General features: G+C 37.7%; 1 long non-coding RNA gene and 1 pseudogene across 1 annotated transcript in view; both read right to left on the reverse strand.

The window, feature by feature from the left end:
• LOC142833777 (uncharacterized) overlaps positions 1-17065 on the reverse strand; it is a 442137-nt gene that overhangs the window by 162458 nt on the left and 262614 nt on the right. The window lies entirely within an intron of this gene.
• LOC142834229 (large ribosomal subunit protein eL13 pseudogene) lies at positions 10549-11119 on the reverse strand (annotated as a pseudogene).

Raw genomic sequence — 17065 nt, forward strand, 5'->3', positions numbered from 1 at the left:
AGGATATTTGAATGCATTGGCACATGAGAACACTTACTAAATATAACCCCAGCAGCACAGACACTGAGAGAAACAAATGGGACCTCCTAAAACTGAAAAGATTCTGTAAAGCAAATTACATACTCAACAAGACAAAACAACAGCCTACAGAATGGAAAAAAGATCTTCATCAACCCTACATCAGACAGAGGTCTGATCGCCAAAATATACAAAGAACTCAAGAGATTGGTCATCAAAAGAACAAATAATCTAATAAAAAATGGAGTACAACTTATACAGAGAACTTTCAAGAGAGGAATCTAAAATGACTGAAAGACATGTAAGGGAATACTTTACATCCCTAGTTGTCAGAGAAATGCAAATCAAAACAACTCTGAGATTCTGTTTTACATTGGTAAGAATGGTCAAGATCATAAACACTGATGACACTTATTCTGGAAAGGTTGTGGGGTAAAAAGAACAATCCTCTTTTTCTGGTGGGAGTGCAAGCTGGTATTGTCCCTTTGGATATCAGTATAGTGATTTCTCCAAAAATTAGGAAACAATCTTCCTCAAGACCCAGTAATACCACTTTTGGATATATACCCAAAGAATGCTCAATTGTGCCACAAGGACATGTTCTCAACTATGTTCAAAGCATCATTGTTTGTCATAGCCAGAACTTGGAAACTACCTAAATGTCCTTTGATTGAAGAATGGATAAGGAAAATGTAGTACATTTACATAATGGAGTACTACACAGCAGAAAAAAATAATTAGATTTTGAATGTAATCTAGAAAATATATTGAGTGAGGTAACTCACACCCAGAAAGACAATTACCATATATACTCATTTATAAGTGGTTTTTAAACATAAAGCAATGAAAACCAGCCTACAAATCACAATCCCAGAGAACATGGATATAATCCATGTGGTAAGTAAAAAAAAAGAAAAGATCTTCTGAGTAAATTGGGCACATGGCGACCATTGGAGAGGTTTGAATGGTAGGGGAGAAAAAGGGAGAGGAGCAGAGAAAAATGTATAGCTCAATAAATCAGTAAAAAAATATTTTTCTCACTAAATAAAGAGGTTCATGATTTGCTAGATTGCTTGGCAAGCAAGCCATACAGATACTTCTTCTTCCTTAGAATAAGGAAATTAACTTGAATTACAGGCCCATGATATAGTGTTTATTTTTCTCAGATGTTATGTAACTTGACTCATTTGCACAGCAAAGATTTTACCAAGTGAACATATCTCTATTTGTGTAGTCATTCTTTTCTCTCTTTTTTTGAAAATAAAATTTTCCTAATATAAAATATTCTGATTATGGTTTCCATTTCCCTTACTCTTCCAAGATTGTATACACACCTCCACCCACCCAAATAAACATCCTTTCTTGTTTTCTGTCATTAGAAAAAAGAAAAAGCATCAGAAAAAAAACAAATGATGAAATAAAATAAAAACAACCTGGAATAGGACAAATCAAACGAATGAACAGAAAAAAGAACCAAAGAAGAGTGCAAGAAACATGCACAGATATAGAGTTACACACAGAAATCTCATAAAATCACAAACAGAAACTATAATACATAAGCAAAGACCTATGAGCTTAAAAACAAGCAAATGAAAAACCCAACCACCCAGAGAAATAAATAAACAATTTGGCTCATGGTTTAGGAATAGACAAAGGGCAAGATGCACTGGTTCAATGTTGGTACAAAAGCTAAACTAACCAACTGATATTTTATTGAGTTTCAGAGACACTCTATGAGAAGGAATCAATGTCTGATACTACTAGATGGCCATGAAGCTGAGACTGAATAGTCTAATTGGATGCTATTATAGCAATTTTTCAATCTTCTGGGTCTTCATGATTTAAATGGTAGAAGTACTAGCTCTGCCTACTTTGCAAAGCTTCTTTGAGAATAATGTGTCTGTGTTCTAAAGATTCCAGGTACTTGAGAAATTTCCATAGCACATACCGGAGGGAGCAACTGCTAGTACAAGACAACATTTGGTTGCTGCATTTCTATCTAATCTCAGCTGAAATTAAGATGAAACTCTGGGAGACCACGGAATGGTTTTTCTCCTACCTAGGGATATTGTTGCTCCTCCCTTCTAGCCCATTTCCATTTCTTTGCATTGATTCCTAAAAAACAGTTTCTATCTGGGACAGCAAGTGGCCACATGGGGCTGGGACTCAGGTAGGCAAGTTTCATTCTTCTTCATTTCTTCCATAACGATGTCTCAGTGCTCACCCATCCATGTAGCAGTCTTCTACCACCCTATGTTCATTCTCTGTGAACTCTATCAAACCTAGGTGTAGAACTAGATTTTCTTCTTCTGATGGACCCATTAAGTCCCCTCTTCTAGAACACTCTTATTCCTTTGTGTCACTATGGGAACATACAAACACTCCCTATCCAGGGCCTTCAGTAGTCATGCAAGACCTGGCCTCAGAAAGTGATTTTTGACTCTCCTTTCAGTCCTCCATTACATTCTCCCAGTTTCATGAAAACACTGCAGCAGAGTGCTTACAGGTGCGCCTTCCACATCCTCCATTTCCTCCCATGTACAATCCAGTGAGAGTGAAGGATTTATGAGAACCCAGGTTTATGCTTATTTCCAAGTCAATGAGGAGCAAATATATACCTCCTCATGTTGTTTAAAATGCCCTCAACAGAAGTAATAGAACTGTGGAGCAGTTGGCTGCAGCAGTAAGGATGTTATTGTTAATTATTTTTATTATATATTTATTATTATTATTTGTGCCATGGATAGAGATATGTTTGTTTTAGAATTATATAGGTCAGAATGCAGTCATTAGGGACCTATCTCCTTTTATTTTGCATTTCTTACAGGTAAACCAAGAGTTCTATGTACCATATTGAGATAATATATCAAGAAAGAGAAGCTAAAAGGATCTTTATTACTTGGCTCCATTTTTATAATCATCAATGATGCCTTTTCTCATGTTTTGAATCATTACTGGCAACCATTGCTTTACACACTCATTTCTGGATGAGTCATTAGCAGGCAGAAGGTTCAGCCTACCATAATAGATGTGTCTGTTTAGAATTCACCTCTATGGATTAGTATGGACCTACTTAAAACTAATGCACATGATAGCTAGATAAATGAAAGTAGGGAAAATGTGACAGATGTTAAAATGCAACCGATAGAATCTATTAAACTTCTTTCAAATTAGCCAGCTGACTTGAGGGAAATTCTTTGGGAGTAAAGATGGTAGTAAAAATATCTTTGCATGCATGTTTTCTTCCTTCCTTCATTCTTTTCTTCCCTTATTTCTTTTTTCTTCTCTTTCTTTCTTTTTCTCGCTCTTTCTTTTGTTTTCCTCTTTCCCCTCTTCTTTTTCTTATTTTGCTTTATTTTCACTCTTTGTAGGAATTTTGACTAATATCCCTTTCATTATCAAATTTCCTAGTTATCTCCTTAAAGTGATCTCTGCCTCTGTCATTCAAGTGCTGGGGTTACAGGTACCTGCTATTCCTATCAGACGTTTTACAGGCATTTCGATGATTCAAGTCTTGTCCTCTTACTTGAGTTTCAATGTTTTTTATCCATTAAGTCATCTCTTGATCATGGTGGATGATGATTCTGATGTGTTCTTAGATTCAATTTTCCAGTATTTTATTGAGTATTTTTGCCTCAATGTTCATGAGTGAGATTGGTCTATAATTCTCTTTTTTTAGTAATGTTTTTCTATGGTTTGGGTATCAGTAATTGTAACCTCATAAAAACAGTTTGCAATGTTCCTTCTCTTTCTATTGTGTGGAATAATTTGAGGATTATTGGTATTAGTTCTTCTTTGAGAGTCTTGTAGTATTCTGAGCTGAAACCATCTGGTCTTGGAATTTTTTTGGTGGCTGTTTCTATTTCTTCAGCAGTTATAGGTCTGTTTAATTTGCTTATCTGGTCTTGAACAGACAGGAGAATCAATGAAACTGAATCGAAGACACGGATATTAACCCACACACCTTTGAACACCTGATTTTTGACAAAGAAGCAAAATATATCAAATATACAAAAGAAAACATATTTAACAAATGGTGGCGGCATAACTGTATAGCAACATGTAGAAGAATGAAAATAGACCCATATCTATCACCATGCACAAAACTCAAGTCCAAATGGATCAAAGACCTCAAGATAAGCCAGCCACATTTAACCTCATAGAAGGGAAAGTGGGAAGTACACTTGAATGCTTCGGCGCTGGAGACCACTACCTTAATATAACCCCAGCAGCACAGACACCGAGACAAACAATTATAAGTGGGACTTCCTGAAACTGAAATACTTCTGTAAAGCAAAGGACACAATCAACAAGACAAAAACACAGTCTACATCAGACAGAGGTCTGATCTCCAAAAATATAGAAAGAACTCAAGAAATTTGGTCATCAAAAGTACAAATAATCCAATAAAAAACTGGAGTACAGAGAACTCTCATCAGAGGAATCTTATAAAATGGCTGAAAAACACTTACGAAAATGTTCAACATCCTTAGTCATCAGAGAACTGCAAGTCAAAACAACTCTGAGATTCCATCTTACACCTGTAAGAATGGCCAAGATCAACACTGATGACAACTTATGCTGGAGAGGTTGTGGGATAAAGGGAACTCTTCTACATTGCTGTTGAGAATGCAAGCTGTTACAGCCCCTTTGGTTGTCAGTATGGTGATTTCTCAGAAAATTAGAAAACAACTTTTCTCAAGACCCAGTTATACCATTTTTGGGTATGTTTCCAATGGATGCTCAATTGTTCCACAAGGACATGTGCTCAGCTATGTTCGTAACAGCATTGTTTGTCATAGCCAGAACGTGGAAACAACCTAAATGCCTCTTGATTAAAGAACAGATAAGGAAAATGTGGTACATTTACACAATGGAGTTCCAAACAGCAGAAAAAAAATAAGGACATCTTGAATTTTACAGGAAAATGGATGGAGGTAGAAAACATCATTTTGAGAGAGGTAACCCAAACACAGAAAGACAAGTATCACATGTACTCACTTATAACTGGCTTTTAAACACAGAGAAAAAAAAAACAGCCTACAAATGACAACAATGAGAGCCTAAGAGAGACATACGTGGATCTAATCTACATGTGAAGTAGAAAAAGACAAGATCTCCTGAGTAAACTGGGAGCATGGCGACCTTGGGAGAGGGTCGAAGGGGAGCGGGGAGGTAGAGAGGGGAACAGAGAAAAATGTAGAGCTCAATAAAAATCAATAAAAAATGAAAAAAAACAATGACCAAGTCTTTTCAAGACAGAGTTCCATTAAGTGTTTTAATGACAGCTCTATGCTTGATAGATGAGCACTTGCTGTCACCTATTGTCAACACTTTGACCAGTAATGAATCTCTCCATTAACCACTGCTTCTCTGGCCAAGATGACAAGCAGCACAGATCTATGAGTATAAACGTAAATTTCATGAGGCATTTTTACAGCATTACCATTATAAAAAATAACAATGATAGGCTTCCCTTGGAGCTATAGCTTCACCAGCCACGGGCTCTTGAGCAGGGTTATGATAGCAGGGGTGAGTTTACTCTCATGGAGCAGGCCTCAAATCAAGTCAGAAAACTGTTAGTTACCAAAACAATTGTCGTGTTCCATCTTGCTTGTCATGTCATTACTGTAGCATTTCGTGTCCAGTGGTAGATAAGACCCCCAGTAGCCATAGCACCTTCTAGCACCAGAAAAGCTAGATAGCATATGGTAGCTTCCTGGTTAGCTCAAGACTGATTTCTGTTATCCTTTGCATCCTAATGTTTCCTTTCTTCAGCAAAGGCCCTGTTATCTAGTTATGATGGTCAACAAAGAGCAATTTGGGTCTTCCACGAAAATCAAAATTTTCACTTCATACTGCATGTATCCTGGAAGCAGCAGTGTACTGAAAGCTGAAACTCAGTTTTTTTCTGAATTTATTTATTTATTTATTTATTTATTTATTTATTTTTGAGACAGTGTTTCTCACTTTGGAACTTTGGAACCTGTCCTAGAACTAGCTCTTGTAGACCAGGCTGGTCTTGAACTCACAGAGATCACCTGCCTCTGCCTCCCAAGTGCTGTGATTAAAGGCGTGTGCCACCACTGCCCAACTCTGAAATTATTTTTAGGTTATCTTACAAAATAGTTATCAGTTATCTATAATGTGTATATCTTGGCTTTTCTTCACCTATCTCCCAACCTCTCTATTGCTTCATGTCTCACACCTATTCTCACTTATATTTAACTCTGTGTTCATACCCTCTGTTTTTCATATCACATGCATTCTACTATTCCCTTAATTATATCTTAACTTTGCTTGCAGGACCAGAGATTTAAATATACTTATTTTTATCAAAATATAGGAAGCAAATTTTTAGGCGGTTTATGAGGTGCTTTGTACAGATTTATAGGTTGATAAAATATAAGTGAAAAGAAGACAACAGAATTCTTATTGTTCATAAGTCACAAGGAGGTCAAGACAACAATTTTGACCACAAATGCCATTTATAATATTATATTTCTGAGATTTTATCAGATAATGCATTACATGGTTATTGTCAGGTGGCTTGCACATTTTTGGCAAGAGACTTAAACCATATTCCCAGGTGAGGCATTCTTTTAGCTTTCCATCTCCCATACATTTCCCCTTCTTCTGTTGTGCATCAGTGGCTTCCAGCTAGCAAATAAGTGGCAAATAATCCGATACTTCTGCTTTTTAGATCAGTGTGGCCTTTGAGGACTGCTGCAAACCATAGCAAACAGTGTTACTTCAACAGGGATGTATATGCCCAGCTTCACAAAGTAGCTGCAAGTACAAGGTGGAGCTAGGATGGTTGGAAGGTTCAGTCTCAAGCTTCTGTGGCTCAGATTCCAGAGATAATGTTGTAGAGATTGTCTTCTTCTTTCCTACACCGCATAAGCTATATAGCTCTGAGATACTCAGAGAGTTCCTTGCCAATTGCTCATGCCAGCTGTTGTAAAAACTTTAATCTTATGCTTATTTATCTTCTCTCCAAGCACTGATTTTTTGATTAGTCTTTTCTCAGAATCAATGAATGATTCCCTACTCATTTCTTTATGACTATCATTGTTCACAAAGTCTAGTGATAACGATCTTAAAGAGAAAGCAGTGAAGATTACATGTTGTTTGCAGCCATGCTTTTTTGTGATCAGGCAAATGGGCCTCAGCTGTGGAGAAGCAGAAGACGATGATGCGTTGTTGCCTTTTCAGCTCAGCTTGCTTGGTGCTCAAGGGAGATTCTGAGGACAGACTCCCAGCTTCCTCAGGTTTCTCTCTTTGCACGTGTCATCTTTAAAGTCTTCATGTACCAAGGTCTAACTTCAAAACGGGAGAAAAATCACACAGATTTTGAAGTGTGGATGAAGGAAATTAAAAGGTCCATTCAATAAGAAATAAAATAAAGAATGTCCCTTTATTTGTGACTGAGTCATTGTATTAAGTGGGATGAAGTGAATTCTACTCTTAGCTTGGGATTCTATTGCTGTGCTTAATCATCTTTGTCAAAATCAGCTTGGACTTTAAAGGGTTTATTTGCCTAAACTTCCAAGTCACAGTTCACCACAGATGTCAAGGCAGCAAGTCAAACAGGGCAGGAATCTTGAGGCAGGAGCTGATGCAGAGGCCGTGGAGAAGTGCTGCTTACTAACTTGCTCCTTATGGCATTCTCAAACTGCTATTGGCCATGCCAAAGGATCATCCAATTGCAGTTGAAGCTCCAGGTGTCATTCCACCAGAAGGGTCAATCTCTTTTAGGCAAGGCCCTGGGACTACAGACCCGGGAATGCCTTTTGCTTCCGCTGCAACATGTTTGCCGCAGCTTGCTCTCTATGGTATCTAGCATGGTGTGAGTGGACATAGCAAGATCTCCACTGCCTATAATATAGTGTGTTTATGTCTTGGAAACATCCCATTCTACTAGGCATTTTTACTGTAGATTGTCAAGAAGATAAATCCTCCTTAATATGTACCATCTAATAATAATGATAGCTTATACAAGAATTTTTAAAATATTTATTTATTTATTATGTATACAATATTCTGTCTGTGTGTATGCCTGCAGGCCAGAAGAGGGCACCAGACCCCATTACAGATGGTTGTGAGCCACCATGTGGTTGCTGGGAATTGAACTCAGGACCTTTGGAAGAGCAGGCAGTGCTCTTAACCTCTGAGTCATCTCTCCAGCCCCAGCTTATACAAGTTTTGATGAGTAAAAATAAATATAAGGATATGCTTCACAGCCAGCATCTGTGAGTCTCACCTAAGGAACTGCATGGATTATAGGTCCAGTTAATGACTACCAATTGAGTCCCAGTAGCCCAGCTAGTTTAAATTATTTTAACCTTAATGCCGGGAGATGTGTTCACAGGTCTCGGAGTGCATCACAGCTGAAACAAAGCTTTGAAAACAACAAAGTTAGACAAGATGTTTTTGTTAAAAAAAAACCTCTGATGTGAAAAAAACCCAAGAAGAAAATCTAAAATGTTTGAAAAATACATAGTTGAATGTGGAACTCTTTAAGGTCAGGGTACAAGAACAAAGCAACCCAATTGTTACTGACTGACATACTCTCCTTGCTTTGATTGATGATCAAAGGTGATGATTAATTCCTTAAATCCATTTCTGTTCTCAGTCTTTTCATACACACACACACACACACACACACACACACACACACACAGAGAGAGAGAGAGAGACACACACACACACGCACGCACGCATGCACACACGTACACACTCACACACACGTATATACATATATAAAACTATTAATGAATAGATATGTACCGTAAAAATTTAAAGTAGAGCTGACTAATTCTTTTCATATATAAAAGTTTAGGTTTGTTATTCCTTTAAGAGTCCTTATAAGATTATCTTTGAAGATAAGTAATGAAGTAATTGTCCCTTTTTTTGCAACTGCAAAGCACAGCCTGCCAGTAAAAGCCTGCCAAGAACACCTTGCTTGCCCACACGACTAATCTATAACAAGCCACTTGGGTATGAATGTATGTAGGTTCTTGAGATAATTTTTTTTTACCTCTAATACATAAAATGTTTATTCATGTGAGGGAGATGAAAACATGTTTTTACCTATAATCAGCAACCATTTTGAGTTTTTTTTTTTTTTTTTTTTTTTTTTTTTTTTTTTACTGCTTGGAAGGTTTTGTTGTGGTATAAAAGCTGTAAAACAACATGAGAGGAGAAAGAGAAAATAAATACAAAAAAAAAAAGAGAATAAAGAAGGAAACTATCAAGAGAGAGTTGTGAGTGCTTTTCCCTAATCCCCCTCAGACAGAAAAGTCTAGCTTCACTGACTCCACGGATTCCTAGCAAAACCTTGTGCTGCTGAAGTCTGGCTCTCCAGAAACAGTATCATACTGTTTTCTTACAGCACCCAGGATGCCAACCCAGTGGTAGCACCACTCACAGTGATTTGGGCACTCCCACATCAATCATCAAGCAAGAAAAAGCACAGGTTTGGCCAGAGTCCAATCCAGGGAGAACATTTTCTCAAATAAGGTTCCCTTCTGTCAGATGGCTTGAGCTTGTTCTAGTTGACTTAAATTAACAAGTACACAGTGAAAATTCATGGAGAGACTCAATAGCAAGAAGATGGCTCCTTCATTCCCCTGGTGCATTTCAGAAGAATGCACAACCTTGGCACTTAGTTTCATTAAGAAGACCTGGCACGTCCTAAGCTGTGGACCTGTGATCAGGGCATGGTCTGTTCTGCTGCCTGTTTTACTGGAAGTTGCTTGTAGTGAGGAGAGCTTGGTTTTAAATTAAGATGTACGTGACAAGCATGAGAAAGTATTTAATTAATGTAAGACCTTTTGTTAATAAGGGAAAATATGATCTGTAGTGCATTGGATGGAGCGGCCTGGAATGCAGTCAAATCTGAACATTCTGGTTCAGAAAATACTTATTATTTTCCTGTTAAATCTGGAAGGAAAATAATCATGGGGAGACACCTAAGATATCTAGTGAGAGGCAGTGCAAAATAAAATCTATAATGCACTCTTTATGAGAAGCATATTTTTTTCTTATTTTATGCATAAACAAATCAAACTGAAGCTTAAGATTTGTCTTATATTTTGTGCTTTCCTGGAAGGGGCCATAGCTAAACTTTGTATTAAATTCTTTTTTTTACCAGTTTCCATTATATCACTTAGAAGGAGAGGATCATTTTAGTTTCTGTGGTAAGAGCAAATTTTATGTTATGTAATTTGATGATTTGAGGATATATGCTCAATGTAGCTTCCACAATCTAGTGCAAAATTCCATTATTAATTTCAAATGAATAAATCTCCAATGTATTAGAGATTTATTTCTTTGAAATTAATGATCATTACTTAAACAATCTGGAAAGACTAAACACTTGTTAAGGCCTTGATTTTTCCGATTAAATTTATTTATAGTTTTTTTTTTATGGAAAATGTATTGGAATATTCCAATTACATTTTCTTTTCATCATCTTTCTCTGTAGCTTCCTTCATCCCTTTTGCTCGTATGCCTAAGACTGGGATCTCAGGACATGAGAAGATTGGCAAAAACATAAAAGTTCCTCTCTTCTGTGATGACTCTTTCTCCGTTTTTGTAAACAATCCGGATGGGCATCACAGTCCTGTTAGATGGGTGACCAATTTAAACTCTTCAGCAGAGCTAGTTTCCTTCTATAGAGCTGAATGCTTCATGGGGGATAAGTAGGAGTTTGGATCAGTATTTCTTCAGGTGCTGCACAAGGGCCGTGGATTTCTTTTGCTTCCTTGGGTCTATAGAGTGGGAGACACTTTCTTATGGCTACAAGCTATCCTGAGTTCTTACAGGTGGAAGCCCCTACCAGCTGGTAGCTTGGTGTGGTATCTCACTGTAGAGCACCTCACTAAGGGCTGAGGAGACTGGATGCAGAGCGAGTGACGATGCAGCTGACTTTCTCCTGTTGGTCCTTGTCAATATTTGTCTTGTCTACCAGCTGGTTTAACCAAGTATCCACTTGCTGCTGCAAATTCTTGTGAGAGTGAGTCTTCAGGATCATGCCATTCCCTCTGGGTATGCTGACTGCCTTCTGTGCAGGAGAATGACCCAGTGGAAAAGGCATTTATAATGTTTTTAATTGAAGTAGAATCACACCCCTTTCTCCCCTTCATTTTCTCCCTCCAACCCCTCTCATATTTACCTTTCTAAAGTGGTAGCTTCTTTTATTGCCACACAACACACATCCCACATGTACAATGATGCGTGTGTGTGTGTGTGTATGTGTGTGTGTGTGTGCACAAATATATAATTAGGGCCAGTTGAGTCTTTTTATTGTGCATGTGGTTTCAGGGCTGACTGTGCTGCATTGCACAAGCAATAAGTAGGCTCATCTCTGGAAGAGGCTAATTCTCCTTCTCTACATAGTCATTTGCTGTCTTCATTTCTTGTTCTAGGGGTGGGAGCCAGTGAACTTTTCCCCCTTCCATACTAATATGTTCATTGATCTTAAAGAGTCATGGTTAATAAAGATATGATGATTTGTGGGCTGGTTTTCTTTGCTTTATGTTTAAAGATCACTTACGAGTGAGTAATGTGATAATTGTCTTTAATCCCAAAGAACGCAGACAACAATGAGGACCCTAAGAGAGACATACATAGATCTAATCTACATGGGTAGAAAAAGACAAGATCTTCTGAGTAAATTGGTAGCCTGGGTACCTTGAGAGAGGGCTGAAGGGGTGGGAAGAGGCAGGGAAAGAGCAGAGAAAAATGTATGGCTCGATAAAAATTAATTAAAAAAAAGAAAAAGAAAAAAAGGCATGATGTTGGGATGGGACATATAACACCTATGGGAGGAATCAGAAGAGGGAAATGGAGATGGTTATGTTCACATTTCACTGTATACAAATAAGAATTCTCAAGAATAAATAAGAAATAAAGTTGTAATTTCAAAAGGGAAAATTCTCTCTCTCTCTCTCTCTCTCTCTCTCTCTCTCTCTCTCTCTCTCTCTCTGTGTGTGTGTGTGTGTGTGTGTGTGTGTGTGTGTGTGTGTTAGACAGGAAACAGGAACTTTTAAAAATGAAACTAGATGGACCAAAAGGTAACTAAGAGAATGCAGACAATTTAAAAAGAGTAGAGACTCTAAAAGAACTCACAGATGGAAGACAAGTCTATGGCTAGTCGCCACATAGACACACACAGATACAATCACACACACATGTACTTAGACACACACTTCATCTTCATGAATCTCTCCTTTTTTTAAAAAAAATCATGAAACTTCAAGATCTTGAACAACTGATTTCTAAAATATATGTAACCCCAAAGTGTCTAATAAATGTTTAGCATTCAAGTGTCTGTAGGTGGCACTCTTGGCTCTGATCACAACTCTTCTAGGAGGAAATAAAACTTGCTTGGAAAGTCTATAGGTGGAGGATGATTTTGGCTGGCTGACTCTATGGCAGTAACTACAGTATTAACTCACTATCCCTTTCATGCCAAGGGGATCTCCTTAGCTTAACTCCACCATTCACCTCTCATCTTTCAGAGATACATTCATAACTTACATATATCCAGCATTGGGGTGCCATTGTGGTCCACAAACTGCCCCAAGATAGAAATCACAATTATCACAAATTACTATTATTAAAAATTGACAGTGTTCTAAACTGCTATATTAGTTTTCCAAGGAGTTAAAATAGCCAAGACAAATATTCCTTGGGCACAGTTTCCTGTTTCAAGAAAAAATGTTGCAAACGAAAGTTGCTGTGAATTGTTTTCTTACACTATTGAGGACTCGCTGGAGCTTTTCCCTGCTTGTGCTTATGTTGTTAGCAGCAAACAAACCAATCATCCAGCCAAGCAGCCATACAACCATCTAGTCATCAAGGCAACCAGCCATCCAGGCGTCAAGCCAGTAAGCAAACAAGCAAACAGCATCAGGAAACCTGAGAAAGAGGGAGGAGGTCCTAAAGTTCTTTCAGGAGCATTTGTAGTATAAGCAGAAGCCAGAGAAGCTGTAAATGTCCTGACTAGGTTTACAGTACCTTGACAGTGTGTGGGAAGATGGCTTCTTTTTTGTCAGGGTAGTTACAGCACTGAACTTTACTTGAGAAGAATTTTTGCTTTCTTCCTAGACTACACTACCTTCACAGGTGACAACAGACTTGTAATTTTATAATGAAAACCAGCAAATTCAAATAAAAACCAAAATGTTAATTAAAAATAAAACCAAAAGCAAATAACCTGCAGTTTAGTGTGAGGTGATGTCTCTGAGGCCTGGATGGCTTCCACTCCAACCCTGTCTCTCTGGACACCGAACACCAGAACAATCAGATGTGACTTCAACATATTCTAAATTAATAGTGGCCCAAACCAAATCTAGAAAGGGTTTCAATGCTGAACTAAAGTTCATGTATGAAAAAAGAAGCCCCAATATCCTATTTTTGCATTTCTTTGTTGCTGTTCATATAGCTAACATTGTTCCCAGACTGAAAATGTTAGAATCTCCTGCATCCTTCACTTTTAAGCCACTAGTCTCATATAACATCCCTCCATGATAAAGGTCTTGGAGAGAACAGGGATATAAGGAACATACTTAAACATATTACAGGCAATACATAGCAAGCCAACAGCCAATGTCAAGATAAATGAAGAGAAACTCAGAGAGATCCCACTAAAATCAGGAATAAGACAAGGTTGTCCACTCTTTCCATATCTATTCAATATAGTTGTTGAGGTCTTAGCTAGAGTCACTAAGACAACAAAAGAAGATCAAAGGGATACAAATCAGAAAAGAAGAAGTCAAACTCTCACTATTTGCTGATGATATGCTACTTAAAATAAGCGACCCCAAAAATTATACCAAGGAACTTCTACTACTCATAAACACTTTCAGCAATGTAGCAGGATATAAAATTAACTCAAAAAAAAGTAGCCCTACTGTACACAGATGATAAAAGGGCTGGGGAAGAAATCAGAGAATCAACACCCTTCACAACAGCCACAAATAACATAAAATATCTCAGAGTAACTCTAACCAAACAAGTGGACGACTTGTATGACAAGAGCTTTAAATCTTTGAAGAAAGAAATTGAAGAAGACACCAGAAAGTGGAAAGATCTCCCATGCTCTTGGATAGGTAGAATTAACATAGTAAAAATAGCAATCTTACCAAATGAAATCTACAGATTCAATGCACTGCACATCACAATCATAGCAAAACTCTTCACAGACCTCGAAAGAATGCTACTCAACTTCATATGGAAAAGCAAAAAACTCAGGATAGCCAAAACAATCCTATACAATAAAAGAACTTCTGGAGAATCTCTGACTTCAAAGTTTACTACAGAACTACAGTACTGAAAACAGCCTGATATTGGCATAAAAACAGACAGAAGGAACAATGGAACCAAATCAAGGACCTGGATATTAATCCATACACTTTCGAGCACCTGATTTTTGACAAAGAAGCAGAATATATCAAATGGAAAAAAAGAAAGCATATTTAACAAATGGTGCTGGCATAACTAGATATCAGCATGTAGAAGAATGAAAATAGACCCATATCTATCACCATAAGTCTCATCTTGTCATCACTTCATCCTATCAAGCTTACTCTTTCTCACTTACACACACACACACACACACACACACACACACACACACACACACACACACACACAGTCCTGTCCATCATCTTGTTTTTATTAGTGCTCCTCTCATTTGGGGCTGATTCACTATATCCTGCCTATTTCAGTCCTCTCTTGCAATTCCTGCCACTTGCAGACTCCATTCTCAAGTAAAGTTTTCTCCTTTCAAAGTGTGCAAAGCTCTAAAATGTCAACGGATTTGAATGTAGATGAAAGGAACACAAGGCTGCGAGGTTGACTTATATTTGGTACTTTAGATTCTTCCTATTTCAAGATGGTGTCCTGCCTGTGGCTTGTCTGTACCTCCAAGGGCCACTTCTCTGTATACATGAAAGGCTTTTTGCCTTAAGTACCTATGTCTGCTTGCCTGAGGGCTTTCTCTGGTTGCAGAAGCATGTCTGCTTGAAGTGTCCTGATGTTAGTGCTCAGGAAAAAAATAACCCTTAACCAAAGACAGATAGGAGTTGATGGATGATGACCCCGGTTTCCTTGTGACAGCAATCTGAACTGTATTCTTGGTCTCCCAGCGTGTCTTATTTGCCCAAAATGACTACCCTCCCATTAATTCATATTTTATTGGCTTTCTCTCCCTACTACAGATGATTTTATTTTATTTTTTTTAAAGATTTATTTATTTATTATATATACAACATTCTGCATCCATGTATGCCCACATGCTAGAGGAGGGTGCCAGATCTCAGTACAGATGGTTGTGAGCCACCATGTGGTTTCTGGGAATTGAACTCAGGACCTCTGGAAGAGCAGCCAGTGCTCTTAACCGCTGAGCCATCTCTCCAGCCCCTACAGATGATTTTATAACAAACTCTCCCAAGTTTCCTGGACCCCTTCTCATATTAGCTATGCACATCTCACTTGTCAGAGGTCTGGTTCTCAGGGGTACTTACTCTTTACGATATAATTCTATCTTCACTCAACAGCGATAGATTATTCTAGCAACAAATCCTGTCCTTTTCTACCTCTGCAATTTATTTATTTTGACCAGAACCCTTTTCCTTTTGTGTACTAAAACTCCATTCACATTGGAAAACTTCATGATTCTTTTTTAAAATTGTTTTTATTGAGCTATATATTTTTCTCTGCTCCCTTTCCTTCCTCTCCCCTCCCGTTCTACCCTCTCCCATGATCCCCATGCTCCCAATTTAACTTCATAATTCTGACATTTTCTTTCAAGATGGAATCTTCTCTTGTGTGATAATCTTGATGTATTTGTGTTATTTCTTCAGTAAACTGGGCTCATTATGGGAATGCTATTTATTAATGTTATCTATCCTTGCAGATGTTTTAATATCAGGTATAAGCAAATGCTCAATAAATTGATGGACTTATAGTTAAGTGTGTCATCATGGACAGAAATATTTCATAAATCAAATGTCCAGATATTCATTTTTTGTTGTACTGAAAGTTGAATATTTTAAATTTTCAGTAATCAATATATGATACAATTCAATATACAGTTATTAATCTGTAGGTTTAAGGATTCTGATCATTCACTCAAAGAATATACTTGGAAATTTCAGTATAAGTTTATTTTAATTCTGTTATTATATTATTATCTTGAGTCTTAGAACCAAATAGTTGTAACACTACCTAAATACTTGCTATTCCTTCTATATGACTAGATCAAAAATGTATTTTTAGAATGACTGAGGAGGTGGAGATGGACACATTTGTCTTCTGAGAGTTATTTGCCCTAGGCAGGGTGAAGATCCTTAAGCACAAGACAGTCAGGTGACACTATAGTCAGAGACCCTGGCACAAAAATACTGGCCCCATCCCTTAACAGGAAAAGCTTGTCCCACCTTTCATCTTGGGTGTGGAAGAGCTGGCTTTGTCACTCACCTGAGGGGGATGTTCCCAGCAGTCCAGTCACAACAACCCAGATACCACCAGACACACACACAGGGCTTTGAGTTGGCACTACCCAAAACTGACTCTATCTATGACCTGATACATGACATGAAGAGTCACATCGTATGGAACCAGAGTCACAAGATCTCTATGACTCAGGGCAAATGCAGGATAGTCAAGAGGAGTTTCAGTGAGTGTCCAGTATTCATGGTGTACCAGAAGCCAGAGGCCTTGAAATTGCCTAACAACACATTAATCAATGAACAATAGAGCAGCTCTCAATGCCACCAAGACTAATGAAGAGGTGATATAGAGGCAGGAAAGATGGAGGAGTGAAGTATTCTTATTTCTTGTTTGTTTTTAATTAATGCTCTTATTTGCATTTAAAAATTTATTATTTTTATCATTTATAATAATAATAATAATTGTTATTGATTTTTCAAGACAGAGTTTCTCTGTAGTTTTTGGAGCCTGTACTGGAACTAGTTCTTGTAGATCTTGTAGCTGGCCTTGAACTCACAAACTCACAGAGATTCACCTGCCTCTG

This window comes from Microtus pennsylvanicus, chromosome 13 (assembly GCF_037038515.1).
Source record: "Microtus pennsylvanicus isolate mMicPen1 chromosome 13, mMicPen1.hap1, whole genome shotgun sequence".
Taxonomy (NCBI): Eukaryota; Metazoa; Chordata; class Mammalia; order Rodentia; family Cricetidae; genus Microtus; species Microtus pennsylvanicus.